At 42.7% G+C, this 17,748-nt stretch overlaps 1 pseudogene; it reads left to right on the top strand.

Annotated features, from left to right (window-relative positions):
* The window catches only part of LOC139754938 (solute carrier family 22 member 6-B-like), a 120,912-nt pseudogene that overhangs the window by 8,482 nt on the left and 94,682 nt on the right, over positions 1–17,748 (top strand).

The following is a 17,748-nucleotide window of genomic DNA, read 5'->3' as shown; positions in this document are numbered from 1 at the left end:
TATTGTCAAAGTTTTGTCGAAACGAAATGAAGAAGATCGAGTGAGAAAAGAAGGAGCAGAACTGAAGGATGTGAACAAATGTAGTGTTAAGTCGTCAGCGAATGAGAGCATTTGGTTATTTGTGGACGAAAGGAAATTGTTGATAAAAGGGAGAGAAAAAGTGTAGGAGACAGGAAAGAAGCTTGAGGGACACCGCTGTTGTTGGTGATGGGTGGAGGGGATGGGCAGATAGAGAGAGAGAGAGAGAGAGAGAGAGAGAGAGAGAGAGAGAGAGAGAGAGAGAGAGAGAGAGAGAGAGAGAGAGAGAGAGAGAGAGAGAGAGAGAGAGAGAGAGAGAGAGAGAGAGAGAGAGAGAGAGAGAGAGAGAGAGAGAGAGAGAGAGAGAGAGAGAGAGAGAGAGAGAGAGGCTTATCCATCAACAACCATAGAGATAGATGATCCAGAGAGGATGCTAGATGTGAGGGAGTAAGGTGGGAGAGGAAAGCCAAAAGACTTAGAGATGAAAGCCCGATTCCTCACCCTGTCAAAAGCTTTGGGGCAACTACGCATGACTCCCCAAAATCTTTCAGGGACGATGACCAGGCATGAACATGTTGCCATTAGGACCATAAACCTTGCTTGTGTTCAGATAGAGATGCGCATTCCGCGCAGTCTGTAAAGAGATTGCGGAGAAGGACATAGGATGATTAAGGGGAACATTAGAGGGTGAAGAAATGTTTGAGCCATCTAAAGTGGGGTTTGAGGAGTAACGGGAAAAAAAGAGTTGCTTTGTCTACGGGAGAGACAGCTATAGTACTGCCAGAACGGAAAAGTGATGGCAAGGTCGAGCGACAGAAGTTGGTAGAGATGCCCTTAGCTAAAGACCAGAAAAACCTATCAGTGGATGACGAGGAGAGGTTATCGCACTCTTTTTGAGTAAAGGAACACTTCGCCTCAGGGATAACGAACTTGACGGGCAGTGATACATGCTAAATGGGAGTCGGAGGAAATAGAGTTTTTCCAAACTCGATATACCCGATCCCTTGTCTGATTGACCTCAGTACAGGAACGGTTGAACTAAGGATTTGAAAGAAAAAGTCGTTTTGGAGGAAGAAGGGATAAATGCTTCCATTCCTGCAACAATAACCTCTGCTATGCGTTTGGCAGAGACTAATTTACCAAAGAAAAGTCAGAAAATAATTTTCGTAAGTTACCTTAGTCAGCGTTGTAAAGGTGCTAATATTTACGCTTTGAGGGGGCTGCTGAAGGGGAGGTGCCATTGAAATATATACATGTATGAGAATTTGATCAGATGAACCAACTGGGGGCGAGTTTGTGTTGTTACAGTGGGACAGATTCAATGTAAAAAACAGATCTAGAATATTAGCGGTCAAGAGGTCAAGAATGTTGAATGGGTGAGATAATTTGTTCTAGATCACTGAGAATGGAGGACGTAAGGGCTTCAGTCTCCCCACCATCCGTATTGGAGGAATGCAACCACTCCGTATGGTGAACGTTGAAATCCCCTAATGTAGATGATCCCGTCTTTCGGGTGACAGGAAGCCACATATAGCTGAGTATATGGTCTCTGTTGATGTGTATGGTCTGTACAGCTGCTCGTATATCCTGTTTAGCTGAGGTTATAGTCTGTGTGTGTGTGTGTGTGCTGTGGGAATGTTGTGTACCGAGGGACGTAACCATCTTAAGTAACATCTGGCTCCAAAAATATTATTTTCTCAAACACAGGCAAGTTTGTTGTTGTTCCAAACGGTGGTTCCAGAGCACTGGTGTCACGTCCCCGGCCGCCAGAACACGACGCTCTCCTTGGAGGAGTGGAAGGCACTTACCGTGCCCAGGTAAGGCATCCCCTGCCACACACTGATGCTCCGCCAGTAGAACCTGCCACCTGGTACAGAGCAGGAAGGGAGGTATTTGCCTGAGGCTCTCGCTGAGTTAGGGCACGAAAGATGCCAGTGAATGACTATAACTATAGCATGACTCACTGCCAGGTAAAGTAAGAGAATGAGACGAGCAGGAAAAGGTTTATATAAGGAAAATAAAGAGAAAGGAAGGAGTTCGTTTAATCCAGTAGGAAGACTTAAGTAAAGAAACGGCAAGATAGAGGTTTACATGGTAAGTTGTATCCTAGCTTAATAAAAATCCTGTTGTTCCATCTCGCCCAAGGTCTACAACAGTGAGTTGAGTTGCACCTCCTGAAGTACAGTGAGGAGATTATAAGTGTATATCATGCTAATATAATACTGATGTCTTATCACAATATTTCATTTTCAAATTATTGATCTCTTGAAGAATTTCATTTTACTTTAGTATCCAGTTTTTAGTGATTTTTTTTTTTTTTTTAATACCTCGTCGCTGTCTCCCGCGGTTGCGAGGTAGCGCAAGGAAACAGACGAAAGAAATGGCCCAACCCCCCCATACACATGTACATACACACGTCCACACACGCAAATATACATACCTACACAGCTTTCCATGGTTTACCCCGGACGCTTCACATGCCTTGATTCAATCCACTGACAGCACGTCAACCCCTGTATACCACATCGCTCCAATTCACTCTATTCCTTGCCCTCCTTTCACCCTCCTGCATGTTCAGGCCCCGATCACACAAAATCCTTTTCACTCCATCTTTCCACCTCCAATTTGGTCTCCCTCTTCTCCTCGTTCCCTCCACCTCCGACACATATATCCTCTTGGTCAATCTTTCCTCACTCATTCTCTCCATGTGCCCAAACCATTTCAAAACACCCTCTTCTGCTCTCCCAACCACGCTCTTTTTATTTCCACACATCTCTCTTACCCTTACGTTACTTACTCGATCAAACCACCTCACACCACACATTGTCCTCAAACATCTCATTTCCAGCACCTCCATCCTCCTGTGCACAACTCTATCCATAGCCCACGCCTCGCAACCATACAACATTGTTGGAACCACTATTCCTTCAAACATACCCATTTTTGCTTTCCGAGATAATGTTCTCGACTTCCACACATTTTTCAAGGCTCCCAAAATTTTCGCCCCCTCCCCCACCCTATGATCCACTTCCGCTTCCATGGTTCCATCCGCTGACAGATCCACTCCCAGATATCTAAGACACTTCACTTCCTCCAGTTTTTCTCCATTCAAACTCACCTCCCAATTGACTTGACCCTCAACCCTACTGTACCTAATAACCTTGCTCTTATTCACATTTACTCTTAACTTTCTTCTTCCACACACTTTACCAAACTCCGTCACCAGCTTCTGCAGTTTCTCACATGAATCAGCCACCAGCGCTGTATCATCAGCGAACAACAACTGACTCACTTCCCAAGCTCTCTCATCCCCAACAGACTTCATACTTGCCCCTCTTTCCAAGACTCTTGCATTTACCTCCCTAACAACCCCATCCATAAACAAATTAAACAACCAAAGGCATGAGTTAAAAGATATGAAAATACGTATCTTTCACATGATTTATCTAATTTGCACACCATCATAACTGATATAATCAAAATTACGTGATAAGTTGACATATTGTTGTATAATTAGATTTACCCTGAAAAACAGATTATAAAATTTGATAATGTAAACACTGACAGATTATAAACTTTTATCATTTGATTCTCATTTGTGTTACGGTAGCTTCAGTACGCCACATGACGTCAGCGATAGTAGCCTTGAGCTCCAGGTACCTGCATACATTCTCAGAATCTATTGCCTGATATCCGATTCTGGGTCGTCCGGAGAAGCCTCTTAGAATTTAACAACTCGCTCGATCTATAAACTTTCCTGGTTAACTTTCAGATGGGTGAGAAATCTTCTGTTTGTTATATAAGCACAATTTCTCGTGAGATTGTTTCAGGGTCGTCATGGTAGAATTAGTTCGAGTTAGGTTGATAGAGAAAGGCCGTAAGATCTGAAGCCAAGGTTGTGTACGTTCTGAATTCAAGCCTTGTCGATTTTAAATTCTTAGCGCTCCTAGGGTGTGTAAGAATTGATTTACATATGCAAATGTAAGGAATGGCATATCAACGAGTCATTTGATTTTTGGTTAAGAGATCATCAAATCATTTACTTAGTTGTTTATGAGATTATCAAATCATTTATTTACTTGGTTATGAGATGATCAATTTATAACTTTATCCTCAATGAATTTCTTGACAGAACCGACTTGTTTTAAGGTTATCTCCGCCATACTTCGTCTTGAATCTTCCCTAATATCAACCACTGGGTAATAACTTGTTGCTGTTATTGACTTCCATGATTTTCGTAATTTCATGGATATTTACCTCAGGTTTCTGATGTGTTTCCCTATAAAACCTCAGCGATCCTTCGCTAAAACGTCAGTCTAACCAATGATAAAGTCAATCCGAGTGGTGGTCTATGGATCAGACAAGGAGGCGCCGGAGGGACCAGCGGACTGATGTAAAGATTAATCTAAACTAATCAGGACAGAAAATCCGCCACCTACTATACAGTGCAGTGCACACTTCGTCACCCACTCAGGAAGTCTTTTAAGGGAAGGAAATATAACAACTGTCATTTTGGTGACTAATTACGGGCGTACTAATGATCATTATCGTTGTAAACATGGGTAAGGAATGGTGTTCAAACTGACCTTGCAAGCTTACCTTCTTCTACGTTGGTCATCTTTGATTGCAAGAATTTCTACTTCTCTACATTATCTAATTGCCTCATGAATTACCTTAGTGATGCCAGTAAGAACGTTCAACAATATCTAATTGCCTCATTGAGATTTACCCTAGTGATGTTAGTAGGAACTTTCATCAATATGTAATTGCCTATATCGTGTATGAAGGAAATTTCACTTTGGTCTACAGTGGTTGTTTCTCCCAAAGATCCAAAGAATCCGACAAGTACGAGAGCTGCCTGATGTATGAGATGGCGTCGGGTGACGTGGACGGGACCAACTTCACCGCCAGCAATATTACACAAGGTAAGAGTGACGTGCAAGCTAGGCTTCCTCTGTGTGCAGCACGATCGCCCGGGCACATCACGTTCGCTTCACTTGAAGATTGACTTGCATCTGAGATATGGTCTTAGTGTAGGCCTATATATTGAGTAAATGGTGTCCTTGTCAGGTTGTACGATTTCTTTTCAATGATAAAGAAACGTGAGCCATGTCCCCAGCTGTGGTGGAAGCAAGTATAGGAGTAGCATCTAGGAGAGGCTACGCTATGATCCGTGCCACTTGCAGCGGCTGGGAAAACATGGATTCGTTTACTGTAGCATTTGACACCCGGAAACCGCAGCTCGAGTTTATATATGGTGTTGGGCAGTAAGGGAGAATATTTTACATTCGCTGTGAAGAATACTACCTGAGAGAGAGAGAGAGAGAGAGAGAGAGAGAGAGAGAGAGAGAGAGAGAGAGAGAGAGAGAGAGAGAGAGAGAGAGAGAGAGAGAGAGAGAGAGAGAGAGAGAGAGAGAGAGAGAGAGAAAAGGAGAGTGGGTGGGGGACGAGGCGAGAGTTCGCGAGAGGAATGAACCATTGGATGGCTGGTCGATGGATCTAGTAAATGAAGGAAGTTTCTATTGTATGTATATGAATGACCGTATGTCTCATGTATCGCTACATGTAATGTTAATAAGAAATGGATTACACTGTCTTCCTCTTGTTATGAACGAGCATCACGCGCTCTGTTGGCAGAAGCGATAAGTTCTTGGTCAGTCAACACTGTTCCTCACGTCTCACTTGTGTATCTTGTTTGTTTATAAGTAAACTTAGTGTTACGTCTTCACCAGCGTCTTTATTTCACCATTCCTACATGGCGCAGTGAGTAGGATCAAGGAGTGGTGCAAAAAGACTGACACAGAGCAGAGTATGGACACCACTGGAGCTAGGAGTTCTGACGCCACTGACGCTTGCCTCGCCAACAGCCCGCCCCACAGTCACTGAGCAGAGTATGGACACCACTGGAGCTGGGAGTTCTGACGCCACTGACGCTTGCCTCGCTAACAGCCGCGTCATGCACCACCGCTCGCACCTCACAAGCTCACGTCCAACGCTTCACTCTGCGAATCTAAGTTGTGGAGTCGTGCTTGGTCGGACGACGCAGAACTGCAAACAGTTGAAAAGTCAGCCACAACGCACACCACTAGCACACCTCAGGTCCTGTCTCACACCTGAGAAGAGCGCACCCTGGCCCACTCCATCGGGGTTACCGAGGACACCGGCCTGGGTGTGGAAGACACTCTCCAGCTCATCAAGGCTCACCTCATGCAACGTAGCCTCAGGTCGAGTCGACGACTTTTACGTTGCCCCCTGGGAGCTTGCTGACGATGCAGAGTCGTGTGAACACTGCATAAACGCCCGTCGAGTGACTCGCACCACGTCAGGCATCAGGTATCAGGAATCTCGGAATATCTCCAAGTTATCGACCCTCCACCTGAAGTGTCCAACACCCAGGCTTTGTGCAGCATCGAGGAGTCGGCCTGCAACACCAATGCAGACCTGGCGGGCAAGTGAATGACCGTTCAAAAGATGTCAAAAAGTCGCCAGCGCTCGCCAACTCGCGCCACCAAACAAGAAGATGGCTGTGGTGCAGCGATACATCTTGAAGGACGAGAGAAACAGTGTCCTACCTGAGGGAGGAAGCCACGGATATGCTCCCCCGTAGTACGCGTAATTCATCGGGTTTACAACTAAAAAGTGATGTAGAGAAGTTTCTTTGTTTCTCTCTTTTTTCTTTTTATTTTTGCCCATTACACGTAGTTGCAGAGCGAGATTCCACTCCGAAATACTTGTTAATCTTTCTTTTGCTTACTTTTTTCCCCACATCTTATATATATATATATATATATATATATATATATATATATATATATATATATATATATATATATATATATATATATATATATATTATCCCTAGGGATAGGGGAGAAAGAATACTTCCCACATATTCCCTGCGTGTCGTAGAAGGCGACTAAAAGGGAAGGGAGCGGGGGGCTGGAAATCCTCCCCTCTCTTTTTTTTTTTTTTTTTTTCAAAAGAAGGAACAGAGAAGGGGGCCAGGTGAGGATATTCCCTCAAAGGCCCAGTCCTCTGCTCTTAACGCTACCTCGCTATCGCGGGAAATGGCGAATAGTATAAAAAAAAAAAATATATATATATATATTTTTTTTCTTTTGCTTTGTCGCTGTCTCCCGCGTTTGCGAGGTAGCGCAAGGAAACAGACGAAAAAATGGCCCAACCCACCCCCATACACATGTATACACATACGTCCACACACGCAAATATACATACTTACACAGCTTTCCATGGTTTACCCCAGACGCTTCACATGCCCTGATTCAATCCACTGACAGCACGTCAACCTCGGTATACCACATCGATCCAATTCACTCTATTCCTTGCCCTCCTTTCACCCTCCTGCATGTTCAGGCCCCGATCACACAAAATATTTTTCACTCCATCTTTCCACCTCCAATTTGGTCTGCCACTTCTCCTCGTTCCCTCCACCTCCGACACATATATCCTCTTGGTCAATCTTTCCTCACTCACTCTCTCCACGTGCCCAAACCATTTCAAAACACCCTCTTCTGCTCTCTCAACCACGCTCTTTTTATTTCCACACATCTCTCTTACCCTTACGTTACTTACTCGATCAAACCACCTCACACCACACATTGTCCTCAAACATCTCATTTCCAGCACATCCATCCTCCTGCGCACAACTCTATCCATAGCCCACGCCTCGCAACCATACAACATTGTTGGAACCATTATTCCTTCAAACATACCCATTTTTGCTTTCCGAGATAATGTTCTCGACTTCCACACATTCTTCAAGGCTCCCAGGATTTTCGCCCCCTCCCCCACCCTATGATCCACTTCCGCTTCCATGGTTCCATCCGCTGCCAGATCCACTCCCAGATATCTAAAACACTTTACTTCCTCCCCCCCCCGTTTTTTAATAAATTCCACAGCATTACCATCCAAAACCGCAGCCTTGCCGGCTTTCACCTTCTGCAAAGCTTTCACTACCTCTTCTCTGTTTACCACTGCAGAGGAACTGTCAACCATTACATACTGCAGAGGAAGTGTCAACCTTTACATACTCCATTCAATATATATATATATATATATATATATATATATATATATATATATATATATATATATATATATATATATATATATATCTTGGAAAGGATCACAATTTTGCGCGTGATCAAGATATTCCTATGAGTCCACGGAAAATGAAGCACGAAAAGTTCCCACGTGCAATTTCGTGTAATAATCACATCATCAGGGGAGACACAAGAGAGAAATATAACAGTCAGTTGATATACATCGAAGAGATGAAACTAGGACGCCATTTGGTAAACGTGATTGTCCAAAACATACAACGAGCGTTCATAAACTTCTCATTTTACAAATCTTATCAACAATAAAGTTATCTAATTTGTATAGACCATCACTAATATTAAGATTATAATTCTCTGTGTATTTAACAATAGAAGATTCAATGATATTTCTCTTGGTAATAGAGTTAGAGTTAATAACTGAGATGGCGTTACTCCAGTCAATACAATGATCATAGTTTTTATCGTGATTAAACAAGGCATTTGATTCTTGTCCCGTTCTTATACTATATCTATGTTGCTTAGGTTCTGATTAAGATATTCTTTATAGTATTATTGTTGCTAAAGGCAACATTTACATTAAAGGATTTAAGCAACATTGGAAGCAAAGTGAAATTATTATTAAAAGGGAGAACTAAAAGATTCTTGGTGTCAATGGGAGGTTTGGGCTCAACTCTATAAAATGATTTCTTTGCTAACTTAAGGGATTTATCAATGAAAGATCTAGGGTACTTTAACTTAGAACGGGAAAAGAATCAAATGCCTTGTTTAATCACGTTAAAAACTATGATCATTGTATTGACTGAAGTAACGCCATCTCAGTTATTAACGCTATTACCAAGAGAAACAACACTGAATCTTCTATTATCAAATACACAAAGAATTATAATCTTAATATTAGTGATGGTCTATACAAATTATATAAATTTATTGTTGATAAAATTTGTAAAATGATAAGTTTATGAACGCTCGTTTTATGTTTTGGACAATCACATGTTTACCAAATGGCGTCCTAGCTTCGTTCTTCGATGTAAATCAACTGACTGATATATTTCTCTCTTGTGTCTCCCCTGATGATGTGATTATTACGCGAAAGTGCACTTGGGAACTTTTCGTGTTTCATTTTCCTCGTGGACTCATAGGAATATCTTGATCACGCGCAAAATTGTGATCCTTTCCAATATATATGTCATGTGATAATGCCCGAAACCCCAGCTCCCTTTCCACATCCAGGCCCCACAGAACTTTCCATGGTTTACCCCAAACGCTTCACATGCCCTGGTTCAATCCATTGACAGCACATCGACCCCAGTATACCACATCGTTCCAATTCACTATATTCCTTGCACGCCTTTCACCCTGCTGCATGTTCAGGCCCCGATCACTCAGAATCTTTTTCACTCCATCTTTCCACCTCCAATTTGGTCTCCCACTTCTCCTCGTTCCCTCCACCTCAGACATATATATCCTCTTGGTCAATCTTTCCCCACTCATCCGTTCCATGTGACCAAACCATTTCAGAACACCCTCTTTTGATCTCTCAACCACACTCTTTTTATTACCACACATCTCTCTTACCCTATTATTACTTACTCGATCAAACCATCTCACACCACATATTGTTCTCAAATATCTCATTTCTAGCACATCCACCCTCCTCCGCACAACTCTATCCATAGCCCACGCCTTGCAACCATACAAAATTCTTGGAACCACTACTCTTTCAAACATACCCATTTTTGCTTTCTGAGAGCTCCCAGAACTTTGGCCCCATTCCCCACCCTATGATTCACTTCCGCTCCCATGGTTCCATCCGCTGCCAAATCCACTCCCAGATAACTAAAATATTCCACTTCCTCCAGCTCTTCTCCATTCAAACTTACCTCCCAGTTGACTTGTCCCTCAACCCTATTGTACCTAATAACCTTGCTCTTATTCACATTTACTCTCAGCTTTCTTCTTTCACACTCTTTACCAAACTCAGTAACCAGCTTCTGCAGTTTCTCACTTGAATCAGCCACCAGCGCTGTATCATCAGCGAACAACAACTGACTCACTTCCTAAGCTCTCTCATCCACAACAGACTGCATACACACTGCCCCTCTTCCCAAAACTCTTGCATTCATCTCCCTAACAACCCCATCCATAAACAAATCAAACAACCATGGAGACATCACACACCCCTGCCGCAAACCTACATTCAATGAGAACCAATCCCTTTCTTCTCTTCCTACACGTACACATGCCTTACATCCTCGAAAAAAACTCTTCACTGCTTCTAACAACTTGCCTCCCACACCATATATTCTTAATACCTTCCACAGACCATCTCTAACAACTCTATCATATGCGTTTCTCCAGATCCATAAATGCTACATACCAATCCATTTGCTTTTCTAAGTATTTCTCACATACATTCTTCAAAGTTAACACCTGATCCACACATCCTCTACCACTTCTGAAACCACACTGCTCTTCCCCAATCTGATGCTCTGTACATGCCTTCACCGTGTCAATCAATATCCCCCAATATAATTTCCCATGAATACTCAACAAACTTATACATCTGTAAATTAAGCACTCACTTTTATCTCCTTTGATTTGTACAATGGCACTTGGCAAGCATTCCGCTATATATATAAATTGATGAGAACTACTATTGACGTTTGTGTAAATAAATTATACATTTCCTTTTCCATAGCCAGAGGTTGACATTCATTTTTTCATTTCATTTCAAGCTAGAAGTTTCAGTTTTCTAAATTGTTTCTTACATTTTTCATATGCATATATATGTATGTGTGTGTGTGTGTGTGTGTGTATATGTGCGTATGTATGTGTATGTGTGTGTATGTGTATATATATATATATATATATATATATATATATATATATATATATATATATATATATATATTATCCCTGGGGATAGGGGTGAAAGAATACTTCCCACGCATTCCTCGCGTGTCGTAGAAAGCGACTAGAGGGGACGGGAGCGGGGGGGCCAGAAATCCTCCCCTCCTTGTATTTTTTTAACTTTCTAAAATGGTAAACAGAAGAAGGAGTCACGCGGGGAGTGCTCATCCTCCTCGAAGGCTCAGATTGGGGTGCCTAAATGTGTGTGGATGTAACCAAGATGTGAAAAAAGGAGAGATAGGTAGTATGTTTGAGGAAAGGAACATGGATGTTTTGGCTCTGAGTGAAACGAAGCTCAAGGGTAAAGGGGAAGAGTGGTTTGGGAATGTCTTGGGAGTAAAGTCATGGGTTAGTGAGAGGACAAGAGCAAGGGAAGGAGTAGCAGTACTCCTGAAACAGGAGTTGTGGGAGTATGTGATAGAATGTAAGAAAGCAAGTTCTCGATTAATATGGGTAAAACTGAAAGTTGATGGAGAGAGATGGGTGATTATTGGTGCATATGCACCTGGGCATGAGAAGAAAGATCATGAGAGGCAAGTGTTTTGGGAGCAGCTGAATGAGTGTGTCAGTGGTTTTGATGCACGAGACCGGGTTATAGTGATGGGTGTTTTGAATGCAAAGGTGATTAATGTGGCAGTTGAGGGAATAATTGGTATACATGGGGTGTTCAGCGTTGTAAATGGAAATGGTGAAGAGCTTGTAGATTTATGTGCTGAAAAAGGACTGATGATTGGGAATACCTGGTTTAAAAAGCGAGATATACATAAGTATACTTATGTAAGTAGGAGAGATGGCCAGAGAGCGTTATTGGATTACGTGTTAATTGACAGGCGCGCGAAAGAGAGACTTTTGGATGATAATGTGCTGAGAGGTGGAACTGGAGGGATGTCTGATCATTATCTTGTGGAGGCTAAGGTGAAGATTTGTATGGGTTTTCAGAAAAGAAGAGTGAATGTTGGGGTGAAGAGGGTGGTGAGAGTAAGTGAGCTAGGGAAGGAGACTTGTGTGAGGAAGTAACAGGAGAGACTGAGTACAGAATGGAAAAAGGTGAGAACAATGGAAGTAAGGGGAGTGGGGGAGGAATGGGATGTATTTAGGGAATCAGTGATGGATTGCGCAAAAGATGCTTGTGGCATGAGAAGAGTGGGAGGTGGGTTGATTAGAAAGGGTAGTGAGTGGTGGGATGAAGAAGTAAGAGTATTAGTGAAAGAGAAGAGAGAGGCATTTGGACGATTTTTGCAGGGAAAAAATGCAATTGAGTGGGAGATGTATAAAAGAAAGAGACAGGAGGTCAAGAGAAAGGTGCAAGAGGTGAAAAAAAGGGCAAATGAGAGTTGGGGTGAGAGAGTATCATTAAATTTTAGGGAGAATAAAAAGATGTTCTGGAAGGAGGTAAATAAAGTGCGTAAGACAAGGGAGCAAATGGGAACTTCAGTGAAGGGCGCAAATGGGGAGGTGATAACAAGTAGTGGTGATGTGAGAAGGAGATGGAGTGAGTATTTTGAAGGTTTGTTGAATGTGTTTGATGATAGAGTGGCAGATATAGGGTGTTTTGGTCGAGTGGTGTGCAAAGTGACAGGGCTAGGGAAAATGATTTGGTAAACAGAGAAGATGAAAGCCGGCAAGGCAGCAGGTTTGGATGGTATTGCAGTGGAATTTATTAAAAAAGGGGGTGACTGTATTGTTGACTGGTTGGTAAGGTTATTTAATGTATGTATGACTCATGGTGAGGTGCCTGAGGATTGGCGGAATGCGTGCATAGTGCCATTGTACAAAGGCAAAGGGAATAAGAGTGAGTGCTCAAATTACAGAGGTATAAGTTTGTTGAGTATTCCTGGTAAATCATATGGGAGGGTATTGATTGAGAGGGTGAAGGCATGTACAGAGCATCAGACTGGGGAAGAGCAGTGTGGTTTCAGAAGTGGTAGAGGATGTGTGGATCAGGTGTTTGCTTTGAAGAATGTATGTGAGAAATACCTAGAAAAGCAAATGGATTTGTATGTAGCATTTATGGATCTGGAGAAGGCATATGGTAGAGTTGATATAGATGCTCTGTGGAAGGTATTAAGAATATATGGTGTGGGAGGCAAGTTGTTAGAAGCAGTGAAAAGTTTTTATCGAGGATGTAAGGCATGTGTACGTGTAGGAAGAGAGGAAAGTGATTGGTTCTCAGTGAATGTAGGTTTGCGGCAGGGGTGTGTGATGTCTCCATGGTTGTTTAATTTGTTTATGGATGGGGTTGTTAGGGAAGTGAATGCAAGAGTTTTGGAAAGAGGGGCAAGTATGAAGTCTGTTGTGGATGAGAGAGCTTGGGAAGTGAGTCAGTTGTTGTTCGCATATGATACAGCGCTGGTGGCTGATTCTTGTGAGAAACTGCAGAAGCTGGTGACTGAGTTTGGTAAAGTGTGTGAAAGAAGAAAGTTACGAGTAAATGTGAATAAGAGCAAGGTTATTAGGTACAGTAGGGTTGAGGGTCAAGTCAATTGGGAGGTAAGTTTGAATGGAGAAAAACTGAAGGAAGTGGAATATTTTAGATATCTGGGAGTGGATCTGTTAGCGGATGGAACCATGGAAGCGGAAGTGAATCATAGTGTGGGGGAGGGGGCGAAAATCCTGGGAGCCTTGGAGAATGTTTGGAAGTCGAGAACATTATCTCGGAAAAGCCAAAATGGGTATGTTTGAAGGAGTAGTGGTTCCAACGATGTTGTATGGTTGCGAGGCGTGGGCTATGGATAGAGTTTTGCGCAGGAGGGTTGATGTGCTGGAAATGAGATGTTTGAGGACAATGTGTGGATTGAGGTGGTTTGACCGAGTAAGTAATAATAGGGTAAGAGAGATGTGTAGAAATAAAATGAGCGTGGTTGAGAGAGCAGAAGAGGGTGTTTTGAAATGGTTTGGGCACATGGAGAGAATGAGTGAGGAAAGATTGGCCAGGAGGATATACGGGTCGGAGGTGGAGGGAACGAGGAAAAGTGGGAGACCAAATTGAAGGTGGAAAGATGGAGTGAAAAAGATTTTGAGTGATCGTGGCCTGAACATGCAGGAGGGTGAAAGGCGGGCAAGGAATAAAGTGAATTGGATCGATGTAGTATACCGGGGTCGATGTGCTGTCAATGGATTGAATCAGGGTATGTGAAGCATCTGTGGTAAACCATGGAAAGTTCTGTGGGGGCTGGATGTGGAAAGGAGCTCCGGTTTCGGGCATTATTGCATGATAGCTAGCGACTGAGTGTGAACAAATGGGGCCTTTGTTGTCTTTTCCTAGCGCTACCTCACACACATGAGGGGGGAGGGGGATGTTATTCCATGTGTGGCGAGGTGGCGATGAGAATGAATAAAGGCAGACAGTGTGAATTGTGTGCTTGTGTATATATGTATGTGTCTGTGTTTGTATACATATGTGTACATTGAGATGTATGGGTATGTATATTTGCGTGTGTGGACGTGTATGTATATACATGTGTAGGGGGTGGGTTGGGCCATTTCTTTCGTCTGTTTTCTTGCGCTACCTCGCAAACGCAGGATACAGCGACAAAGCAAAGTATAATATATAATATAATATAATATATATATATATATATATATATATATATATATATATATATATATATATATATATATATATATATATATATATATATATATATTTATTTATTTATTTGCTTTATTTTGCTTTGTCGCTTTCTCCCGCGTTAGCGAGGTAGCACAAGGAAACAGACGAAAGAATGGCCCAACCCGCCCACATACACATGTATATACATACATGTCCACACACGCACAATATACATACCTATACATCTGAATGTACACATATATATACACACACAGACATATGCATATATACACATGTACATAATTCATACTGTCTGCCTTTATTTGTTCCCATCGCCACCACGCCACACATGGAATAACAACCCCCTCCCCCCTCATGTGTGCGAGGTAGCGCTAGGAAAAACACCAAAGGCCCCATTCGTTCACACTCAGTCTCTAGCTGTCATGTAATAATGCACCGAAACCACAGCTCCCTTTCCACATCCAGGCCCCACACAACTTTCCATGGTTTACCCCAGACGCTTCACATGCCTTGGTTCAATCCATTGACAGCACGTCGACCCCGGTATAACACATCGTTCCAATTCACTCTATTCCTTGCACGCCTTTCACCCTCCTGCATGTTCAGGCCCCGATCACTCAAAATCTTTTTCACTACATCTTTCCACCTCCAATTTGGTCTCCCACTTCTCGTTCCCTCCACCTCTGACACATATATCCACTCATTCTCTCCATGTGACCAAACCATTTCAAAACACCCTCTTCTGCTCTCTCAAGCACACTCTTTTTATTTCCACACATCTCTCTCACCCTTACATTACTTACTCGATCAAACCACCTCACACCACATATTGTCCTCAAACATCTCATTTCCAGCACATCCACCCTCCTGCGCACATCTCTATCCATCGCCCACGCCTCGCAACCATACAACATTGTTGGAACCACTATTCCTTCAAACATACCCATTTTTGCTTTCCGAGATAATGTTCTCGACTTCCAAACATTCTTCAAGGCTCCCAGAATTTTCGCCGCCTCCCCCACCCTATGATTCACTTCCGCTTCCATGGTTCCATCCGCTAACAGATCCACTCCCAGATATCTAAAACACTTCACTTCCTCCAACTTTTCTCCATTCAAATTTACCTCCCAATTGGCTTGACCCTCAACCCTACTGTACCTAATAACCTTGCTCTTATTCACATTTACTCTTAACTTGTTTCTTTCACACACTTTACCAAACTCGGTCACCAGCTTCTGCAGTTTCTTACATGAATCAGCCACCAGCGCTGTATCATCAGCGAACAACAACGGTTCACTTCCCAAGCTCTCTCATCCACAACAGACTGCATACTTGCCCCTCTTTCCAAAACTCTTGCATTCACCTCCCTAACAACCCTATCCATAAACAAATTAAACAACCATGGAGACATCACACACCCCTGCCGCAAACCTACATTCACGGAGAACCAATCACTTTTCTCTCTTCCTATAGGTAACATGCATTACGTCCTCGATAAAAACTTTTCACTGCTTTTAACAACTTGCCTCCCACACCATATATTCTTAATACCTTCCACAGAGCATCTCTATCAACTCTATCATATGCCTTCTCCAGATCCATAAATGCTACATACAAATCCATTTGTTTTTCTAAGTATTTCTCGCATACATTCTTCAAAGCAAACACCTGATCCACACATCCTCTACCACTTCTGAAACCACACTGCTCTTCCCCAATCTGATGCTCTGTATATGCGTTCACCCTCTCAATCAATACCCTCCCATATAATTTACCAGGAATACTCAACAAACTTATACCTCTGTAATTTGAGCACTCACTCTTATCCCCTTTGCCTTTGTACAATGGCACTATGCAATCATTCCGCCAATCCTCAGGCACCTCACCATGAATCATACATACATTAAATAACCTTACCAACCAGTCAACAATACAGTCACCCACCTTTTTTTTAATAAATTCCACTGCAATACCATCCAAACCTGCTGCCTTGCCGGCTTTCATCTTCCGTAAAGCTTTTACTACCTATTCTCTATTTACCAAATCATTTTCCCCAACCCTCTCACTTTGCACATCACCTCGACCAAGACACCCTACATCTGTCACTCTATCATGAAACACATTCAACAAGCCTTCAAAATACTCACTCCATCTCCTTCTCCCATCACCACTACTTGTTATCATCTCCCCATTAGCCCCCTTCAATGAAGTTCCCATTTGCTCCCTTGTCTATCCCTGGGGATAGGGGATTAAGAATACTTCCCACGCATTCCTCACATGTCGTAGAAGGCGACTAAAGGCGACGGGAACGGGGGGCCAGAAACCCTCCCCTCCTTGTATTTTAACTTTTAAAAGGGGAAACAGAAGAAGGAGTCACGCGAGGAGTGCTGATCCTCCTCGAAGGCTCAGATTGGGGTGTCTAAATGTGTGTGGATGTAACCAAGATGAGAAAAAAGGAGAGATATGTAGTATGTTTGCGGAAAGGAACCTGGATGTTATGGCTCTGAGTGAAACGAAGCTCAAGGGTAAAGGGGAAGAGTGGTTTGGGAATGTCTTGGGAGTAAAGTCAGGGTTTAGTGAGAGGACAAGAGCAAGGGAATGAGTAGCACTACTCCTGAATCAGGAGTTGTGGGAGTATGTGAGAGAGTGTAAGAAAGTAAATTCTAGATTGATATGGGTAAAACTGAAAGTTGATGGAGAGAGATGGGTGATTATTGAGGCATATGCACCTGGGCATGAGAAGAAAGATCATGAGAGGCAAGTGTTTTGGGAGCAGCTGAATGAGTGTGTTAGTGGTTTTGATGCACAAGACCGGTTTATAGTGATGGGTGATTTGAATGCAAAGGTGAGTAATGTGGCAGTTGAGGGAATAATTGGTATACATGGAGTGTTCAGTGTTGTAAATGGAAATGGTGAAGAGCTTGCAGATTTATGTGCTGAAAAAGGACTGGTGATTAGGAATACCTGGTTTAAAAAGCGAGATATACATAAGTATACGTATGCAAGTAGGAGAGATGGTCAGAGAGCGTTATTGGAGTACGTGTTAATTGATAGACGCACGAAAGAGAGACTTTTGGATGCTAATGTGCTGAGAGGTGCAATTGGAGGGATGTCTGATCATTATCTTGTGGAAGCGAAGGTGAAGATTTGTGGGGGTTTTCAGAA

Source organism: Panulirus ornatus, chromosome 18 (genome assembly GCF_036320965.1).
Source record: "Panulirus ornatus isolate Po-2019 chromosome 18, ASM3632096v1, whole genome shotgun sequence".
NCBI classification, from domain to species: Eukaryota; Metazoa; Arthropoda; class Malacostraca; order Decapoda; family Palinuridae; genus Panulirus; species Panulirus ornatus.
The sequence above is the reverse complement of the archived record's forward strand: the minus strand, read 5'-3'. Positions and strand labels throughout refer to the sequence as shown.